This window comes from Oncorhynchus tshawytscha, unplaced genomic scaffold (assembly GCF_018296145.1).
Source record: "Oncorhynchus tshawytscha isolate Ot180627B unplaced genomic scaffold, Otsh_v2.0 Un_contig_2793_pilon_pilon, whole genome shotgun sequence".
NCBI classification, from domain to species: Eukaryota; Metazoa; Chordata; class Actinopteri; order Salmoniformes; family Salmonidae; genus Oncorhynchus; species Oncorhynchus tshawytscha.
Window position 1 is genome coordinate 70,001 of NW_024609181.1, and position 21,834 is coordinate 91,834.

Sequence of the window (21,834 nt, forward strand, 5' to 3'; positions counted from 1 at the left end):
AACGATGACTTCAGGGTTAGTGGCAGCAGCACAGACACACACTCAACCACGCACACAATATAGACCTGCTCATCTCATTGTCCATCTCCCTCTCCCTCCTTCCTTCCTTCCTTCCTTCCCTCCCTCCCTCCCTCCCTCCCTCTCTCTCTCTCTCTCTCTCTCTCTCTCTCTCTCTCTCTCTCTCTCTCTCTCTCTCTCTCTCTCTCTCTCTCCTCTCCCTCTCCTCTCCCTCCTCTCCCTCCTCTCTCCTCTCCCTTCCTTCCTTCCTTCCTTCCCTCCTCCTCCTCTCTCCCTCCAGTGGGCGTTGGGGCAGAGTAACCCGTCAGCTCTGAGGGAGACAGTAGTGGAGGTTCCTAATGTTAACTGGGAGGATATAGGAGGACTGGGAGAGGTCAAGAGAGAACTGCAGGAACTAGTACAGGTAACACACACACACCTGTATCTCAACAGGGAACACACACACTCCTGTATCTCAACAGGGAACACACACACACCTGTATCTCAACAGGTAACACACACACACACCTGTATCTCAACAGGTAACACACACACACACACCTGTATCTCAACAGGTAACACACACACACACACCTGTATCTCAACAGGTAACACACACACACACACCTGTATCTCAACAGGTAACACACACACACACCTGTATCTCAACAGGTAACACACACACACACCTGTATCTCAACAGGTAACACACACACACACCTGTATCTCAACAGGTAACACACACACACACACACCTGTATCTCAACGGGTAACACACACACACACCTGTATCTCAACAGGTAACACACACACACACCTGTATCTCAACAGGTAACACACACACACACCTGTATCTCAACAGGTACACACACACACACCTGTATCTCAACAGGTAACACACACACACACACACCTGTATCTCAACAGGTAACACACACACACACCTGTATCTCAACAGGTAACACACACACACACCTGTATCTCAACAGGTAACACACACACCCACACACCTGTATCTCAACGGGTAACACACACACACACACCTCTATAGCCTTAACAGCTGAGTAAAGACAGTAAAGACTAGTGGCTGAAAACAGCAGTTCTGATTCAACAGGACATGGCTGATATTGTGGTCAGATGCCAAATACCAGCCACATAGGCCTAGGTGTTGTGGGTGTGGAATAGAATTAAGTTGTCTCTATTGGTCAGTTTTGTCTAAGTGCTTTTCTTGACCCTCCCTCCTCTCCCTCCCTCCCTCCCCCTCCCTCCCTCCCTCTCCCTCCCTCCCTCCCTCCCTCCCTCCCTCCCTCCCTCCCTCCCTCCCTCCCTCCCTCCCTCCCTCCCTCCCTCCCTCCCTCCCTCCCTCCCTCTCCTCCCCCTTTCTCCCTCCCTCACTCTCTCTCCTCCCCCTCTCTCATCCCCCTCTCCTCCCTCCCTATCCTCTCTCCCCCTCTCCTCCCTCCCTATCCTCCCTCCCTCTCTCTCCTCCCCCTCTCCTCCCTCCCTCCCTCCTCCCTCCCTCCCCCTCCCCCCCCTCCCCCCCCTCCCTCCCTCCCTCCCTCCCTCCCCCTCTCCCCCTCTCCTCCCTCCATCCCTCCCCCTCTCTCCCAGTACCCGGTGGAGTACCCAGATAAGTTCCTGAAGTTCGGTATGACCCCGTCACGAGGAGTGTTATTCTATGGACCCCCAGGTCAGAGCACACATGCAGGACACACACACGCGCGCACACACACGCGCGCACACACACACACACACACACACACACACACACACACACACACACACACACACACACACACACACACACACACACACACCCTGTCTCTCTCTCTTCCCAGGCTGTGGAAAGACCCTGCTAGCCAAGGCGATTGCTAACGAGTGCCAGGCCAACTTCATCTCCATCAAGGGACCTGAGCTGCTCACCATGTGGTTCGGCGAGTCAGAGGCTAATGTCAGGGACGTCTTCGACAAGGTACCACATAACAGTGGCATAGCCTGACGTAGCAGTGACATAGCAGTGACATAGCAGTGACATAGCCATGTGGTTTGGAGAGACAGAAACCAACATCAAGGACATCATCGACGATTATGTAGACTGACATAATAGTGACATAGATCTTCTAGACAAATACATTCCTGACCTCTGACCTCTATCATCTGACCTCCTGCCAGACAGGTGGCATCCTGCATCCTGTTCTTTCCTAACCTCCTATTCCCTGACCTCTGACCTCTAACCCCAGGCCAGACAGGCGGCCCCCTGCATACTGTTCTTTGACGAGCTGGACTCCATTGCCAAGTCCAGAGGGGGCGGAGCCGGGGACGCAGGGGGCGCAGCCGACAGGGTCATCAACCAGATCCTCACGGAGATGGACGGAATGTCCAACAAGAAGAACGTCTTTATTATAGGAGCTACCAACAGGTAGAGGGATGTGGGGGGTCTTTATTATAGGAGCTACCAACAGGTAGAGGGACGTGGGGGGTCTTTATTATAGGAGCTACCAACAGGTAGAGGGATGTGGGGGGGGTCTTTATTATAGGAGCTACCAACAGGTAGAGGGATGTGGGGGGTCTTTATTATAGGAGCTACCAACAGGTAGAGGGATGTGGGGGTCTTTATTATAGGAGCTACCAACAGGTAGAGGGACGTGGGGGGTCTTTATTATAGGAGCTACCAACAGGTAGAGGGACGTGGGGGTCTTTATTATAGGAGCTACCAACAGGTAGAGGGACGTGGGGGGGTCTTTATTATAGGAGCTACCAACAGGTAGAGGGATGTGGGGGGTCTTTATTATAGGAGCTACCAACAGGTAGAGGGACGGGGGGTCTTTATTATAGGAGCTACCAACAGGTAGAGGGACGTGGGGGGGTCTTTATTATAGGAGCTACCAACAGGTAGAGGGACGTGGGGGGTCTTTATTATAGGAGCTACCAACAGGTAGAGGGATGTGGGGGGTCTTTATTATAGGAGCTACCAACAGGTAGAGGGATGTGGGTGGGGGGTCTTTATTATAGGAGCTACCAACAGGTAGAGGGATGTGGGGGGGTCTTTATTATAGGAGCTACCAACAGGTAGAGGGATGTGGGTGGGGGGTCTTTATTATAGGAGCTACCAACAGGTAGAGGGATGTGGGTGGGGGGTCTTTATTATAGGAGCTACCAACAGGTAGAGGGATGTGGGTGGGGGTCTTTATTATAGGAGCTACCAACAGGTAGAGGGACGTGGGGGGTCTTTATTATAGGAGCTACCAACAGGTAGAGGGATGTGGGGGGTCTTTATTATAGGAGCTACCAACAGGTAGAGGGATGTGGGGGTCTTTATTATAGGAGCTACCAACAGGTAGAGGGACGTGGGGGGTCTTTATTATAGGAGCTACCAACAGGTAGAGGGATGTGGGGGGTCTTTATTATAGGAGCTACCAACAGGTAGAGGGATGTGGGGGGGGTCTTTATTATAGGAGCTACCAACAGGTAGAGGGATGTGGGGGTCTTTATTATAGGAGCTACCAACAGGTAGAAGGATGTGGGGGGTCTTTATTATAGGAGCTACCAACAGGTAGAGGGACGTGGGGGGGTCTTTATTATAGGAGCTACCAACAGGTAGAGGGACGTGGGGGGTCTTTATTATAGGAGCTACCAACAGGTAGAGGGATGTGGGGGGTCTTTATTATAGGAGCTACCAACAGGTAGAGGGACGGGGGGGTCTTTATTATAGGAGCTACCAACAGGTAGAGGGACGTGGGGGGTCTTTATTATAGGAGCTACCAACAGGTAGAGGGATGTGGGGGTCTTTATTATAGGAGCTACCAACAGGTAGAGGGATGTGGGGGGGTCTTTATTATAGGAGCTACCAACAGGTAGAGGGACGTGGGGGGGTCTTTATTATAGGAGCTACCAACAGGTAGAGGGACGTGGGGGTCTTTATTATAGGAGCTACCAACAGGTAGAGGGACGTGGGGGTCTTTATTATAGGAGCTACCAACAGGTAGAGGATGTGGGGGGTCTTTATTATAGGAGCTACCAACAGGTAGAGGGACGTGGGGGGTCTTTATTATAGGAGCTACCAACAGGTAGAGGGACGTGGGGGGGTCTTTATTATAGGAGCTACCAACAGGTAGAGGGACGTGGGGGGGTCTTTATTATAGGAGCTACCAACAGGTAGAGGGATGTGGGGGGGGTCTTTATTATAGGAGCTACCAACAGGTAGAGGGATGTGGGTGGGGGGGTCTTTATTATAGGAGCTACCAACAGGTAGAGGGATGTGGGGGGTCTTTATTATAGGAGCTACCAACAGGTAGAGGGATGTGGGTGGGGGGTCTTTATTATAGGAGCTACCAACAGGTAGAGGGATGTGGGGGGGGGGGGTCTTTATTATAGGAGCTACCAACAGGTAGAGGGATGTGGGTGGGGGGTCTTTATTATAGGAGCTACCAACAGGTAGAGGGACGTGGGGGGTCTTTATTATAGGAGCTACCAACAGGTAGAGGGATGTGGGGGGTCTTTATTATAGGAGCTACCAACAGGTAGAGGGATGTGGGGGGGTCTTTATTATAGGAGCTACCAACAGGTAGAGGGACGTGGGGGGGGGGTCTTTATTATAGGAGCTACCAACAGGTAGAGGGATGTGGGGGGTCTTTATTATAGGAGCTACCAACAGGTAGAGGGATGTGGGGGTCTTTATTATAGGAGCTACCAACAGGTAGAGGGATGTGGGGGGTCTTTATTATAGGAGCTACCAACAGGTAGAAGGATGTGGGGGGTCTTTATTATAGGAGCTACCAACAGGTAGAGGGACGTGGGGGGGGTCTTTATTATAGGAGCTACCAACAGGTAGAGGGACGTGGGGGTCTTTATTATAGGAGCTACCAACAGGTAGAGGGATGTGGGGGGTCTTTATTATAGGAGCTACCAACAGGTAGAGGGACGTGGGGGGTCTTTATTATAGGAGCTACCAACAGGTAGAGGGACGTGGGGGTCTTTATTATAGGAGCTACCAACAGGTAGAGGGATGTGGGGGGTCTTTATTATAGGAGCTACCAACAGGTAGAGGGACGTGGGGGGGTCTTTATTATAGGAGCTACCAACAGGTAGAGGGATGTGGGGGTCTTTATTATAGGAGCTACCAACAGGTAGAGGGATGTGGGGGGTCTTTATTATAGGAGCTACCAACAGGTAGAGGGACATGGGGGGGTCTTTATTATAGGAGCTACCAACAGGTAGAGGGATGTGGGGGGGGTCTTTATTATAGGAGCTACCAACAGGTAGAGGGATGTGGGGGGTCTTTATTATAGGAGCTACCAACAGGTAGAGGGACGTGGGGGGTCTTTATTATAGGAGCTACCAACAGGTAGAGGGACGTAGGAGCTACCAACAGGGGGGTCTTTATTATAGGAGCTACCAACAGGTAGAGGGATGTGGGGGGTCTTTATTATAGGAGCTACCAACAGGTAGAGGGACGTGGGGGGTCTTTATTATAGGAGCTACCAACAGGTAGAGGGACGTGGGGGGGTCTTTATTATAGGAGCTACCAACAGGTAGAGGGATGTGTGGGGGGTCTTTATTATAGGAGCTACCAACAGGTAGAGGGACGTGGGGGGGTCTTTATTATAGGAGCTACCAACAGGTAGAGGGATGTGGGGGGTCTTTATTATAGGAGCTACCAACAGGTAGAGGGATGTGGGGGGTCTTTATTATAGGAGCTACCAACAGGTAGAGGGACATGGGGGGGTCTTTATTATAGGAGCTACCAACAGGTAGAGGGATGTGGGGGGGTCTTTATTATAGGAGCTACCAACAGGTAGAGGGATGTGGGGGGGGTCTTTATTATAGGAGCTACCAACAGGTAGAGGGACGTGGGGGGTCTTTATTATAGGAGCTACCAACAGGTAGAGGGATGTGGGGGGGGTCTTTATTATAGGAGCTACCAACAGGTAGAGGGATGTGGGGGGGTCTTTATTATAGGAGCTACCAACAGGTAGAAGAATGTGGGGGGTCTTTATTATAGGAGCTACCAACAGGTAGAGGGATGTGGGGGGGTCTTTATTATAGGAGCTACCAACAGGTAGAAGGATGTGGGGGTCTTTATTATAGGAGCTACCAACAGGTAGAAGGATGTGGGTGGGGGGTCTTTATTATAGGAGCTACCAACAGGTAGAAGGATGTGGGGGGGGTCTTTATTATAGGAGAGCTACCAACAGGTAGAGGGATGTGGGGGGTCTTTATTATAGGAGCTACCAACAGGTAGAGGGATGTGGGGGGTGGGGGGGTCTTTACTATAGGAGCTACCAACAGGTAGAGGGATGTGGGGGGTCTTTATTATAGGAGCTACCAACAGGTAGAGGGATGTGGGGGGGAGGTCTTTATTATAGGAGCTACCAACAGGTAGAGGGATGTGGGGGGGGTCTTCATTATAGGAGCTACCAACAGGTAGAGGGATGTGGGGGGGTCTTTATTATAGGAGCTACCAACAGGTAGAGGGATGTGGGGGGGGTCTTTATTATAGGAGCTACCAACAGGTAGAGGGATGTGGGGGGTCTTTATTATAGGAGCTACCAACAGGTAGAGGGATGTGGGGGGGTCTTTATTATAGGAGCTACCAACAGGTAGAGGATGGGGGGGGGTCTTTATTATAGGAGCTACCAACAGGTAGAAGGATGTGGGTGGGGGGTCTTTATTATAGCAGCTACCAACAGGTAGAAGGATGTGGGGGTCTTTATTATAGGAGCTACCAACAGGTAGAGGGATGTGGGGGGTCTTTATTATAGGAGCTACCAACAGGTAGAAGGATGTGGGGGGTCTTTATTATAGGAGCTACCAACAGGTAGAGGGATGTGGGGGGTCTTTATTATAGGAGCTACCAACAGGTAGAGGATGTGGGGGGTCTTTATGATAGGAGCTACCAACAGGTAGAGGGATGTGGGGGGTCTTTATTATAGGAGCTACCAACAGGTAGAGGGATGTGGGGGGTCTTTATTATAGGAGCTACCAACAGGTAGAAGGATGTGGGGGGGGTCTTTATTATAGGAGCTACCAACAGGTAGAAGGATGTGGGGGGTCTTTATTATAGGAGCTACCAACAGGTAGAGGGATGTGGGGGGTCTTTATTATAGGAGCTACCAACAGGTAGAGGGGTGTGGGGGGTCTTTATTATAGGAGCTACCAACAGGTAGAAGGATGTGGGGGGGTCTTTATTATAGGAGCTACCAACAGGTAGAGGGGTGTGGGGGGGTCTTTATTATAGGAGCTACCAACAGGTAGAGGGGTGTGGGGGGTCTTTATTATAGGAGCTACCATTCCACTCCCTCCAGACCTGATATAATAGACTCTGTTATCCCCCCTCCAGACCTGATATAATAGACTCTGTTATCCTCCAGACCTGATATAATAGACTCTGTTCTCCTCCAGACCTGATATAATAGACTCTGCTATCCTCCCCCTCCAGACCTGATATAATAGACTCTGCTATCCTCCCCCTCCAGACCTGATATAATAGACTCTGCTATCCTCCCCCTCCAGACCTGATATAATAGACTCTGCTATCCTCCCCCCTCCAGACCTGATATAATAGACTCTGCTATCCTCCGTCCAGGGAGGCTGGATCAGCTCATCTACATCCCTCTACCAGACACAGCCTCCCGTACCGCCATCCTCAACGCAAACCTACGCAAGTCCCCCATCGCCAGAGTCAGTACACACACACACACACATGGACTCGCACACACACAGACACAGACACACATAGACACTCACAGACAGAGACACGCGCACACACACACACACACATACACACATAGACACACACACACACACATAGACACACACACATAGACACACAAAGACACACACACATAGACACACAAAGACACACACATAGACATACACACATAGACACACACATAGACATACACACATAGACACACAAAGACACACACACATAGACACACACACACACACACATAGACATACACACACACATAGACATACACACATACACACACAAAGACACACACACATAGACACACACACATAGACACACACACATAGACACACACACACACATAGACATACACACATACACACACAAAGACACACACACATAGACACACAAAGACACACACACATAGACACACAAAGACACACACACATAGACACACATAGACACACAAAGACACACACACATACACACATAGACACACATAGACACACACACATACACACACAAAGACACACACACATAGACACACATAGACACACACACATAGACACACACACATAGACACACATAGACACACATAGACACACACACATAGACACACACACATAGACACACATAGACACACATAGACACACACACATAGACACACAAAGACACACACACATAGACACACACACATAGACACACATAGACACACATAGACACACACACATAGACACACAAAGACACACACACATAGACACACACACATACACACACAAAGACACACACACATAGACACACATAGACACACATAGACACACATAGACACACACACATAGACACACAAAGACACACACACATAGACACACACACATACACACACAAAGACACACACACATAGACACACACACATACACACACATAGACACACACACATAGACACACAAAGACACACACACATAGACACACATAGACACACACACATAGACACACAAAGACACACACACATAGACACACAAAGACACACACACACACACACACAGACACACAAAGACACACACACACACACACACAGACACACAAAGACACACACACACACACACACAGACACACAAAGACACACACACACACACACATAGACACACAAAGACACACACAAAGACACACATAGACACACACACACACACATAGACACACATAGACACACACACATAGACACACACACACACATAGACACACATAGACACACACACAAAGACACACACAAAGACACACATAGACACACAAAGACACACATAGACACACACACACACACACATAGACACACATAGACACACAAAGACACACATAGACACACACACACACACACATAGACACACATAGACACACATAGACACACATAGACACACACACAAAGACACACAAAGACACACATAGACACACATAGACACACAAAGACACACATAGACACACATAGACACACATAGACACACATAGACACACATAGACACACATAGACACACATAGACACACATAGACACACATAGACACACAAAGACACACATAGACACACATAGACACACACACAAAGACACACAAAGACACACAAAGACACACATAGACACACATAGACACACATAGACACACATAGACACACATAGACACACATAGACACACATAGACATACATAGACACACATAGACACACATAGACACACATAGACACACATAGACACACATAGACACACATACACACACATAGACACACATAGACACACATAGACACACATAGACACACATACACACACATAGACACACATACCACACACATACACACACATAGACACACATAGACACACATAGACACACATAGACACACATAGACATACATAGACACACATACACACACATAGACACACATAGACACACATAGACATACATAGACACACATACACACACATAGACACACATACACACACATAGACACACATAGACACACATAGACACACATAGACACACATACACACACATACACACACATAGACACACATAGACACACATAGACACACATAGACACACATAGACATACATAGACACACATAGACACACATAGACACACATAGACACACATAGACACACATAGACACACATAGACACACATAGACACACATAGACACACATAGACACACATAGACACACATAGACACACATAGACACACATAGACACACATAGACACACATAGACACACATAGACACACATAGACACACATACATAGACACACATAGACACACATAGACACACATAGACACACAAAGACACACAAAGACACACATAGACACACATAGACACACACACAAAGACACACAAAGACACACAAAGACACACATAGACACACATAGACACACATAGACACACATAGACACACATAGACACACATAGACACACATAGACACACATAGACACACATAGACACACATAGACACACATAGACACACATAGACACACATAGACACACATAGACACACATAGACATACATAGACACACATAGACACACATAGACACACATAGACACACATAGACACACATAGACACACATAGACATACATAGACACACATAGACACACATAGACACACATAGACACACAAAGACACACATAGACACACATAGACACACATAGACACACATAGACATACATAGACACACATAGACACACATAGACACACATAGACACACATAGACACACACACATAGACACACATAGACACACATAGACACACACACATAGACACACATAGACACACATAGACACACATAGACACACATAGACACACACACATAGACACACATAGACACACATAGACACACAAAGACACACATAGACACACATAGACACACATAGACACACATAGACACACACACATAGACACACATACATAGACACACATAGACACACATAGACACACACACATAGACACACACACATAGACACACATAGACACACATAGACACACATACATAGACACACATAGACACACAAAGACACACATAGACACACATAGACACACATAGACACACATAGACACACATAGACACACACACATAGACACACATAGACACACACACATAGACACACATAGACACACATAGACACACATACATAGACACACATAGACACACAAAGACACACACACATAGACACACATACATAGACACACATAGACACACAAAGACACACACACATAGACACACATACATAGACACACATAGACACACATAGACACACACACATAGACACACATAGACACACACACATAGACACACATAGACACACATAGACACACATACATAGACACACATAGACACACAAAGACACACATAGACACACATAGACACACATAGACACACATAGACACACATAGACACACACACATAGACACACATAGACACACACACATAGACACACATAGACACACATAGACACACATAGACACACATAGACACACAAAGACACACATAGACACACAAAGACACACATAGACACACATAGACACACATAGACACACATAGACACACATAGACACACATAGACACACATAGACACACAAAGACACACATAGACACACATAGACACACATAGACACACATAGACACACATAGACACACATAGACACACATAGACACACATAGACACACAAAGACACACATAGACACACATAGACACACATAGACACACAAAGACACACATAGACACACATAGACACACATAGACACACACACATAGACACACATAGACACACATAGACACACACACATAGACACACATAGACACACATAGACACACATAGACACACATAGACACACACACATAGACACACATAGACACACATAGACACACATAGACACACATAGACACACATAGACACACATAGACACACATAGACATACATAGACACACATAGACACACATAGACACACATAGACACACATAGACACACATAGACACACATAGACACACATAGACACACACACATAGACACACACACATAGACACACACACATAGACACACATAGACACACATAGACACACATAGACACACATAGACACACATAGACACACATAGACACACATAGACACACATAGACACACATAGACATACATAGACACACATAGACACACATAGACACACATAGACACACATAGACACACATAGACACACATAGACATACATAGACACACATAGACACACATAGACACACATAGACACACACACATAGACATACATAGACACACATAGACACACATAGACACACATAGACACACACACATAGACACACATAGACACACATAGACACACATAGACACACATAGACACACATAGACACACATAGACACACATAGACATACATAGACACACATAGACACACATAGACACACACACATAGACACACATAGACACACATAGACACACATAGACACACATAGACACACATAGACATACATAGACACACATAGACACACATAGACACACATAGACACACATAGACACACATAGACACACATAGACATACATAGACACACATAGACACACATAGACACACATAGACACACATAGACACACATAGACACACATAGACACACATAGACACACATAGACACACATAGACACACATAGACACACATAGACACACATAGACATACATAGACACACATAGACACACATAGACACACATAGACACACAAAGACACACATAGACACACATAGACACACATAGACATACATAGACACACATAGACACACATAGACACACATAGACACACATAGACATACATAGACACACATAGACACACATAGACACACATAGACACACATAGACACACATAGACACACATAGACACACATAGACACACATAGACACACATACATAGACACACATAGACACACATAGACATACATAGACACACATAGACACACATAGACACACATAGACACACATAGACACACATAGACACACATAGACACACATACATAGACACACATAGACACACATAGACATACATAGACACACATAGACACACATAGACACACATAGACACACATAGACACACATAGACACACATAGACACACATAGACACACATAGACATACATAGACACACATAGACACACATAGACACACATAGACACACAAAGACACACAAAGACACACATAGACACACACACAAAGACACATAGACAGACATAGACACAGATACACACATAAAGACACACACAGACACAGACACACACAAAGACACATAGACACACACACAGACACACATAGACACACAAAGACACACACAAAGACACACATAGACACACACACACACACATAGACACACATAGACACACACACATAGACACACACACATAGACACACATAGACACACACACAAAGACACACACAAAGACACACATAGACACACAAAGACACACATAGACACACAAAGACACACATAGACACACACACACACACATAGACACACATAGACACACAAAGACACACACACATAGACACACATAGACACACATAGACACACACACAAAGACACACAAAGACACACATAGACACACATAGACACACATAGACACACATAGACACACATAGACACACAAAGACACACAAAGACACACATAGACACACATAGACACACATAGACACACATAGACACACAAAGACACACAAAGACACACATAGACACACATAGACACACACACAAAGACACACAAAGACACACAAAGACACACATAGACACACATAGACACACATAGACACACATAGACACACATAGACACACATAGACACACATAGACACACATAGACACACATAGACACACATAGACACACATAGACACACATACATAGACACACATAGACACACATAGACACACATAGACACACATACATAGACACACATAGACACACATAGACACACATAGACACACATAGACACACATAGACACACATAGACACACATAGACACACATACATAGACACACATAGACACACATAGACACACATAGACACACATAGACACACATAGACACACATAGACACACATACATAGACACACATAGACACACATAGACACACATAGACACACAAAGACACACAAAGACACACATAGACACACATAGACACACACACAAAGACACACAAAGACACACAAAGACACACATAGACACACATAGACACACATAGACACACATAGACACACATAGACACACATAGACACACATAGACACACATAGACATACATAGACACACATAGACACACATAGACACACATAGACACACATAGACACACATAGACACACATAGACACACATAGACACACATACACACACATAGACACACATAGACACACATAGACATACATAGACACACATAGACACACATAGACATACATAGACACACATAGACACACATAGACACACATAGACACACATAGACACACATAGACACACATAGACACACATACATAGACACACATAGACACACATAGACATACATAGACACACATAGACACACATAGACACACATAGACACACATAGACACACATAGACACACATAGACACACATAGACACACATAGACACACATAGACACACACACAAAGACACACAAAGACACACATAGACACACACACAAAGACACATAGACAGACATAGACACAGATACACACATAAAGACACACACAGACACAGACACACACAAAGACACTTAGACACAGACACAGACACACACAAAGACACATAGACAGACATATACACAGATACACAGACACACACACACATAGACACAGACACAGACACACACAAAGACACATAGACAGACATAGACACACACACAGACACAGACACACACACATAGACACACACACAGACACAAAGACACATAGACAGACATAGACACAGATACACAGACACACACACACATAGACACAGACACAGACACACACAAAGACACATAGACATTGTCAAGTAATTATTTAATCCGTGTTCATAAATTCCAATTATCTTCATCTGTCTGATACCCAGAGGTTGTGAAGTTCTGGTCTTAAATAAAACAGACAGAATTCCCAGCTCACAATTGATCAGGTCCCAGTTTATTTACGAGAGCTCTGAAGTTTTCACAAATCCTTTCCCTCTTATATCATCCTAAACTACACACACACATACACACCAACAGGGATTTTCACATGAGTCGAACCACAGTTTATAACCCCTCAAATGACCAGGCTCCCCCAGACACCATAACCCTGGAGGAGCTCTCCCTGTCCTCTCTTATCTCCACATACATTCCTTTCTTCCTAGGTCCGTGCCATATAACCCCTTCCTAACGAACACACATTATTTAATACTACAAGAAAGACAGGGTAGACACACAGACACACAGACACACAGACACACAGACACACAGACACACAGACACACAGACACACAGGCACACAGACACACAGACACACAGGCACACAGACACACAGACACACAGGCACACAGACACACAGGCACACAGACACACAGACGCACACAGACACACAGACGCAGACACACAGGCACACAGACACACAGACACACAGGCACACAGACACACAGACGCACAGGCACACAGACACACAGACACACAGACACACAGACACACAGGCACACAGACACACAGGCACACAGACACACAGACACACAGGCACACAGGCACACAGACACACAGGCACACAGACACACAGACGCACACAGACACACAGACGCAGACACACAGGCACACAGACACACAGACACACAGACACACAGACACACAGGCACACAGGCACACAGACACACGATAATAATGATGATGATAATAATAATGAACTATTTTTGTCTCCCCCTCTCTCCCCTTTCTTCCTCTCTCTCTCCCTTTCTTCCTCTCTCTCTCCCCTTTCTTCCTCTCTCTCCCCCTCTCCTCTCTCTCCCCTTTGTTCCTCTCTCTCTCCCCTTTCTTTCTCTCTCTCTCCCCTTTCTTCCTCTCTCTCCCCCTTTCTTCCTCTCTCTCTCCCCTTTCTTCCTCTCTCTCTCCCCCTTTCTCTCTCTCTCCCCTCTCCTCTCTCTCTCTCCCCTCTCCTCTCTCTCCCCCTCTCCTCTCTCTCTCCCCCTCTCTCTCTCTCCCCCTCTCCTCTCTCTCCCCTCCCCTCTCCTCTCTCTCCCCCTCTCCTCTCTCTCTCCCCTCTCCTCTCTCTCCCCTCTCCTCTCTCTCCCCCTCTCCTCTCTCTCTCCCCCTCCCCTCTCTCTCTCCCCTCTCCTCTCCTCTCTCTCTCCCCCTCTCCTATCTCTCTCTCTCTCTCTCTCTCCCCTATCCCTCTCTCCCCCCCTCTCCCTCCCCCTCCCCTCCTCTCTCTCTCCCCTCTCCTCTCTCTCTCCCCCCTCTCCTATCTCTCTCTCTCTCTCTCCCCCTCTCCTCTCTCTCTCCCCTATCCTCTCTCTCCCCCTCTCCTGGGGCAGACCCCCCTCCCCTCTCCTCTCTCTCCCCCTCTCCTCTCTCTCCCCCCTCCCCTCTCTCTCCCCCTCCCCTCTCCTCTCTCTCCCCCTCTCCTCTCTCTCTCCCCTCTCCTATCTCTCTCTCTCTCTCTCTCTCCCCCTCTCCTCTCTCTCCCCCCTCTCCTCTCTCTACTCCCTCTCCTCTCTCTCCCCCTCCCCCACCCCTCTCCTCTCCTCTCACAACGACACACACCAGGATGTAGACCTGGCCTACCTGTCTGGTATCACCCAGGGTTTCAGTGGGGCAGACCTGACAGAGATCTGCCAGAGGGCCTGTAAGCTGGCCATCAGAGAGGCCATAGAGGCTGAGATCAAAGCAGAGCGCCAGAGACAGACCCACCCAGGCACCGCCATGGTGAGATGGACGGACGGACCGACGGACGGACTGACAGTCTGCTGTTACACCACCAACACTGCAGCTCACACACACTATAGAGATGGTCAGATAGACAGACGGACGGACGGACGGACGGACGGACGGACGGACGGACGGACGGACGGACGGACGGATGGATGGACGGACGGACGGACGTTACACCATTTAACACTGCAATACCATATATCTAACTGACAGACAGACAGACAGACAGACAGACAGACAGACAGACAGACAGACAGACAGACAGACAGACAGACAGACAGACAGACAGACAGACAGACAGACAGACAGACAGACAGACAGACAGACAGACAGACAGACAGACAGACAGACAGACAGACAGACAGACAGAGGGACAGATCGACAGCCAAATCCCCCAGCTGTTACACAACCAACACTGCATCTCACATACAGTACATCACACACTGTGTTTCACACACTGTCTACCTCACACATTAAACCATGTATACACAAAGCACACACACACCCAACCAATACACCAATATTATGTAACTTTACACCCACCCAACCTCCCTCTCTCTCTTTCTGCTCCCCCACTCTCTCTCTCTTTCTGCCCCCACTCTCCCCTCTCCTCCTCTGTCCAGGATGAGGACTGTGACCCTGTTCCAGAGATCAGGAAGGATCACTTTGAAGAGGCCATGAGGTTCGCCCGGCGCTCCGTCAGCGACAACGATATCAGGAAGTATGAGATGTTCGCCCAGACACTACAGCAGAGCAGAGGCTTTGGGAACTTCAGGTATGTACTGGACCGGGACACACACACACACACCCACCCATACACACACACACACACACACACACACACACACACACACACACACACACACACACACACACACACACACACATACTGTACACTCACACTTTCATATGCAAGTATGCACACACACACACAAACACAGACACACTTCTCGTACACTGACCTCTCTCTCTCCTCAGGTTCCCCTCTGGCTCTCAGTCCGGAGGTCAAGGGTCGGGGTCAGGGGGGCAGTTCAGAGACGAGGTAGAGGACGACCTCTACCAGTGAGAAGACTATCACCTCTACCACACCTGCCTGCATATGATGTGGAACTCTGGATCAATTAGACTGTTGTCAAATACGGACAGAATAACTGTTAACAGCACATAACGTTTGTGCTTCTCAGCCTATCGGTGTCTTAGATGTTTCTCATAACAACTGGTACATCATAGCAACTGGTACATCATAATAACTGGTACATCATAATAACTGGTACATCATAATAACTGGTACATCATAATAACTGGTACATCATAATAACTGGTACATCATAATAACTGGTACATCATAATAACTGATACATCATAATAACTGATACATCATAATAACTGGTACATCATAATAACTGGTACATCATAATAACTGATACATCATAATAACTGATACATCATAATAACTGATACATCATAATAACTGGTACATCATAATAACTGGTACATCATAATAACTGATACATCATAATAACTGGTACATCATAATAACTGGTACATCATAATAACTGATACATCATAATAACTGGTACATCATAATAACTGATACATCATAATAACTGGTACATCATACTAACTGGTACATCATAAAACTGATACATCATAATAACTGGTACATCATAATAACTGGTACATCATAATAACTGATACATCATAATAACTGATACATCATAATAACTGATACATCATAATAACTGATACATCATAATAACTGATACATCATAACAACTGGTATATCATAACAACTGGTACATCATAATAACTGATACATCATAATAACTGGTACATCATAATAACTGGTACATCATAATAACTGGTACATCATAATAACTGATACATCATAATAACTGGTACATCATAATAACTGATACACCATAATAACTGATACATCATAATAACTGGTACATCATAATAACTGGTACATCATAATAACTGATACATCATAATAACTGGTACATCATAATAACTGATACACCATAATAACTGATACACCATAATAACTGGTACACCATAATAACTGGTACATCATAATAACTGATACATCATAATAACTGGTACATCATAATAACTGATACACCATAATAACTGGTACATCATAATAACTGATACATCATAATAACTGATACATCATAATAACTGGTACATCATAATAACTGATACACCATAATAACTGGTACATCATAATAACTGGTACATCATAATAACTGATACATCATAATAACTGATACATCATAATAACTGATACATCATAATAACTGGTACATCATAATAACTGATACACCATAATAACTGATACACCATAATAACTGGTACACCATAATAACTGGTACATCATAATAACTGATACATCATAATAACTGATACACCATAATAACTGGTACATCATAATAACTGATACATCATAATAACTGATACATCATAATAACTGGTACATCATAATAACTGATACACCATAATAACTGGTACATCATAACTGGTACATCATAATAACTGGTGTATTTGAGGAAATTAGAGTCTTTGTTTTTTCTTGGAAGAATAATTTGTCAAATCTGGATGGTCAAAGTACAATGAATATAACTGTGAATGAGGATTGTTGTTCTTATGGTGTCTGAGGTGGTCATCATGGAAGGAATGCCGATTCACATCTGAAATGTAATAAATTGAGAGTTTTCCTTTTTTGATTGTGTTTTACTAATAAAACTACTGTCACATAATAATATCCCTCAATTGGAATACGGAAGAGGAAGGAGGGAAAAAGAGAGGCGGAGGGAGGAAGAGGGTGAGGAGGTGGAAGAGGGTGAGGGAGGAAGAGGGTGAGGAGGTGGAAGAGGGTGAAGGAGGAAGAGGGTGAGGAGGTGGAAGAGGGTGAGGAGGTGGAAGAGGGTGAGGGAGGTGGAAGAGGGTGAGGGAGGTGGAAGAGGGTGAGGGAGGTGGAAGAGGGTGAGGGAGGTGGAAGAGGGTGAGGGAGGTGGAAGAGGGTGAGGGAGGTGGGAGAGGGTGAGGGAGGAAGAGGGTGAGGAGGTGGAAGAGGGTGAGGGAGGAAGAGGGTGAGGAGGTGGAAGAGGGTGAGGAGGTGGAAGAGGGTGAGGGTGAGGGAGGAAGAGGGTGAGGGAGGGAAGAGAGTGAGGAGGTGGAAGAGGGTGAGGAGGTGGAAGAGGGTGAGGAGGTGGAAGATGGTGAGGGAGGTGGAAGAGGGTGAGGGAGGGAAGAGGGAAAGGGGGGGTGGAAGAGGGTGAGGGAGGGAAGAGAGTGAAGGAGGGAAGAGAGTGAGGAGGTGGAAGAGGGTGAGGGAGGGAAGAAGGTGGGGGAGGTGGAAGAGGGTGAGGGAGGGAAGAGAGTGAGGAGGTGGAAGAGGGTGAGGGAGGGAAGAGGGTGAGGAAGGGAAGAGGGTGAGGGAGGTAGAAGAGGGTGAGGGAGGGAAGAGAGTGAGGGAGGGAAGAGAGTGAGGAGGTGGAAGAGGGTGAGGGAGGGAAGAGGGTGAGGAGGTGGAAGAGGGTGAGGGAGGTGGAAGAGGGTGAGGGAGGGAAGAGGGTGAGGGAGGTGGAAGAGGGTGAGGGAGGGAAGAGGGTTAGGGAGGTGGAAGAGGGTGAGGAGGGAAGAGGGTGAGGAGGTGGAAGAGGGTGAGGGAGGGAAGAGAGTGAGGGAGGGAAGAGGGTGAAGAGGTGGAAGAGGGTGAGGGAGGGAAGAGAGTGAGGGAGGGAAGAAGGTGAGGGATGGAAGAGGGTGAGGGAGGGAAGAGAGTGAGGGAGGGAAGAGAGTGAGCTTGAATTGGTTGAAGATGGATGGCAAAAACCAATTGGAGATGGTTTGTTAAAGAAGAATGGTAGAAAGCATAAGCAGAGTGAGCCGTAAGCCGGATCGAAGACAGGTGGAGAAATGGAAGGGAATTAGTGCGAATTATAGGAGGTGGCCGGTGTGGTGAACTTCTCGGAGCCCGAGGCTTGATGGTCAGGATAAAGATGAGTCTGTGATGGTAGGAGTGATATAATGATGGTCAGGGTAAAGATGAGTCTGTGATGGTAGGAGTGATATAATGATGGTCAGGATAAAGATGAGTCTGTGATGGTAGGAGTGATATAATGATGGTCAGGGTAAAGATGAGTCTGTGATGGTAGGAGTGATATAATGATGGTCAGGATAAAGATGAGTCTGTGATGGTAGGAGTGATATAATGATGGTCAGGGTAAAGATGAGTCTGTGATGGTAGGAGTGATATAATGATGGTCAGGATAAAGATGAGTCTGTGATGGTAGGAGTGATATAATGATGGTCAGGGTAAAGATGAGTCTGTGATGGTAGGAGTGAAATGTTTGAAGAAAGTGGACCCCTGTCTTTTGGCTGATCCATATGCGGTTTCGGAGTGGGGGAAAACAGAGTTGGGTGCTGTGGAGTTGGTGAAGGTAACCAGAAGAGGTGGTGTGATAATTGTTTGTGTTTCTGCTGATCAGAGGGAACAGGCGGCGTTATACAAATGGGGAAAAGAGATGTGAATGGTTTTGCTCTAAAGAAAAGTACACCATTGAAAGGAGTGATTACTGGGATCGCGGTAAATATCAAAGTGGACAAAACAAAAGGGGAAGATTCCCGGGGCTTGTGATGCTCGTCGTTTGGTGCCACGCAGAAAGAGTGGTGTGACAGAGGAGTCATAGTCTGTCCTTTTGAGTTTTCATGTTGAGTCATAGTCTGTCCTTTTGAGTTTTCATGTTGAGTCATAGTCTGTCCTTTTGAGTTTTCATGTTGAGTCATAGTCTGTCCTTTTGAGTTTTCATGTTGAGTCATAGTCTGTCCTTTTGAGTTTTCATGTTGAGTCATAGTCTGTCCTTTTGAGTTTTCATGTTGACTCAGTCTGTCCTTTTGAGTTTTCATGTTGAGTCATAGTCTGTCCTTTTGAGTTTTCATGTTGAGTCATAGTCTGTCCTTTTGAGTTTTCATGTTGAGTCATTGCCCGACAAAGTGATATCAGCATATACAAGTGGGGAAAAGAGCTTTTGTGCCTAATCCATACGTTGTTACAGGTGTCAAGCAAATGGACATGTGGCAGCAGTTGTAGGAGGGAGGTTACTAGGTGTGTGAAGTGTCAGAAGGGCATGAGACAAAGAAATGTGTAGCATTGGGGAAAGTAGTGGTATGTGTTAATTGTAGGGGAGTCCATGAGGCTGGGGATCAGACATGTGTAGCAGT

The 21,834-nt window shown here is 46.3% G+C and overlaps 1 pseudogene; it reads left to right on the top strand.

Moving 5' to 3' along the window:
• Positions 1-19,329, top strand: part of LOC121844393 — a 44,610-nt pseudogene extending 25,281 nt beyond the window's left edge.
• Positions 19,330-21,834: the final 2,505 nt, after the last annotated feature.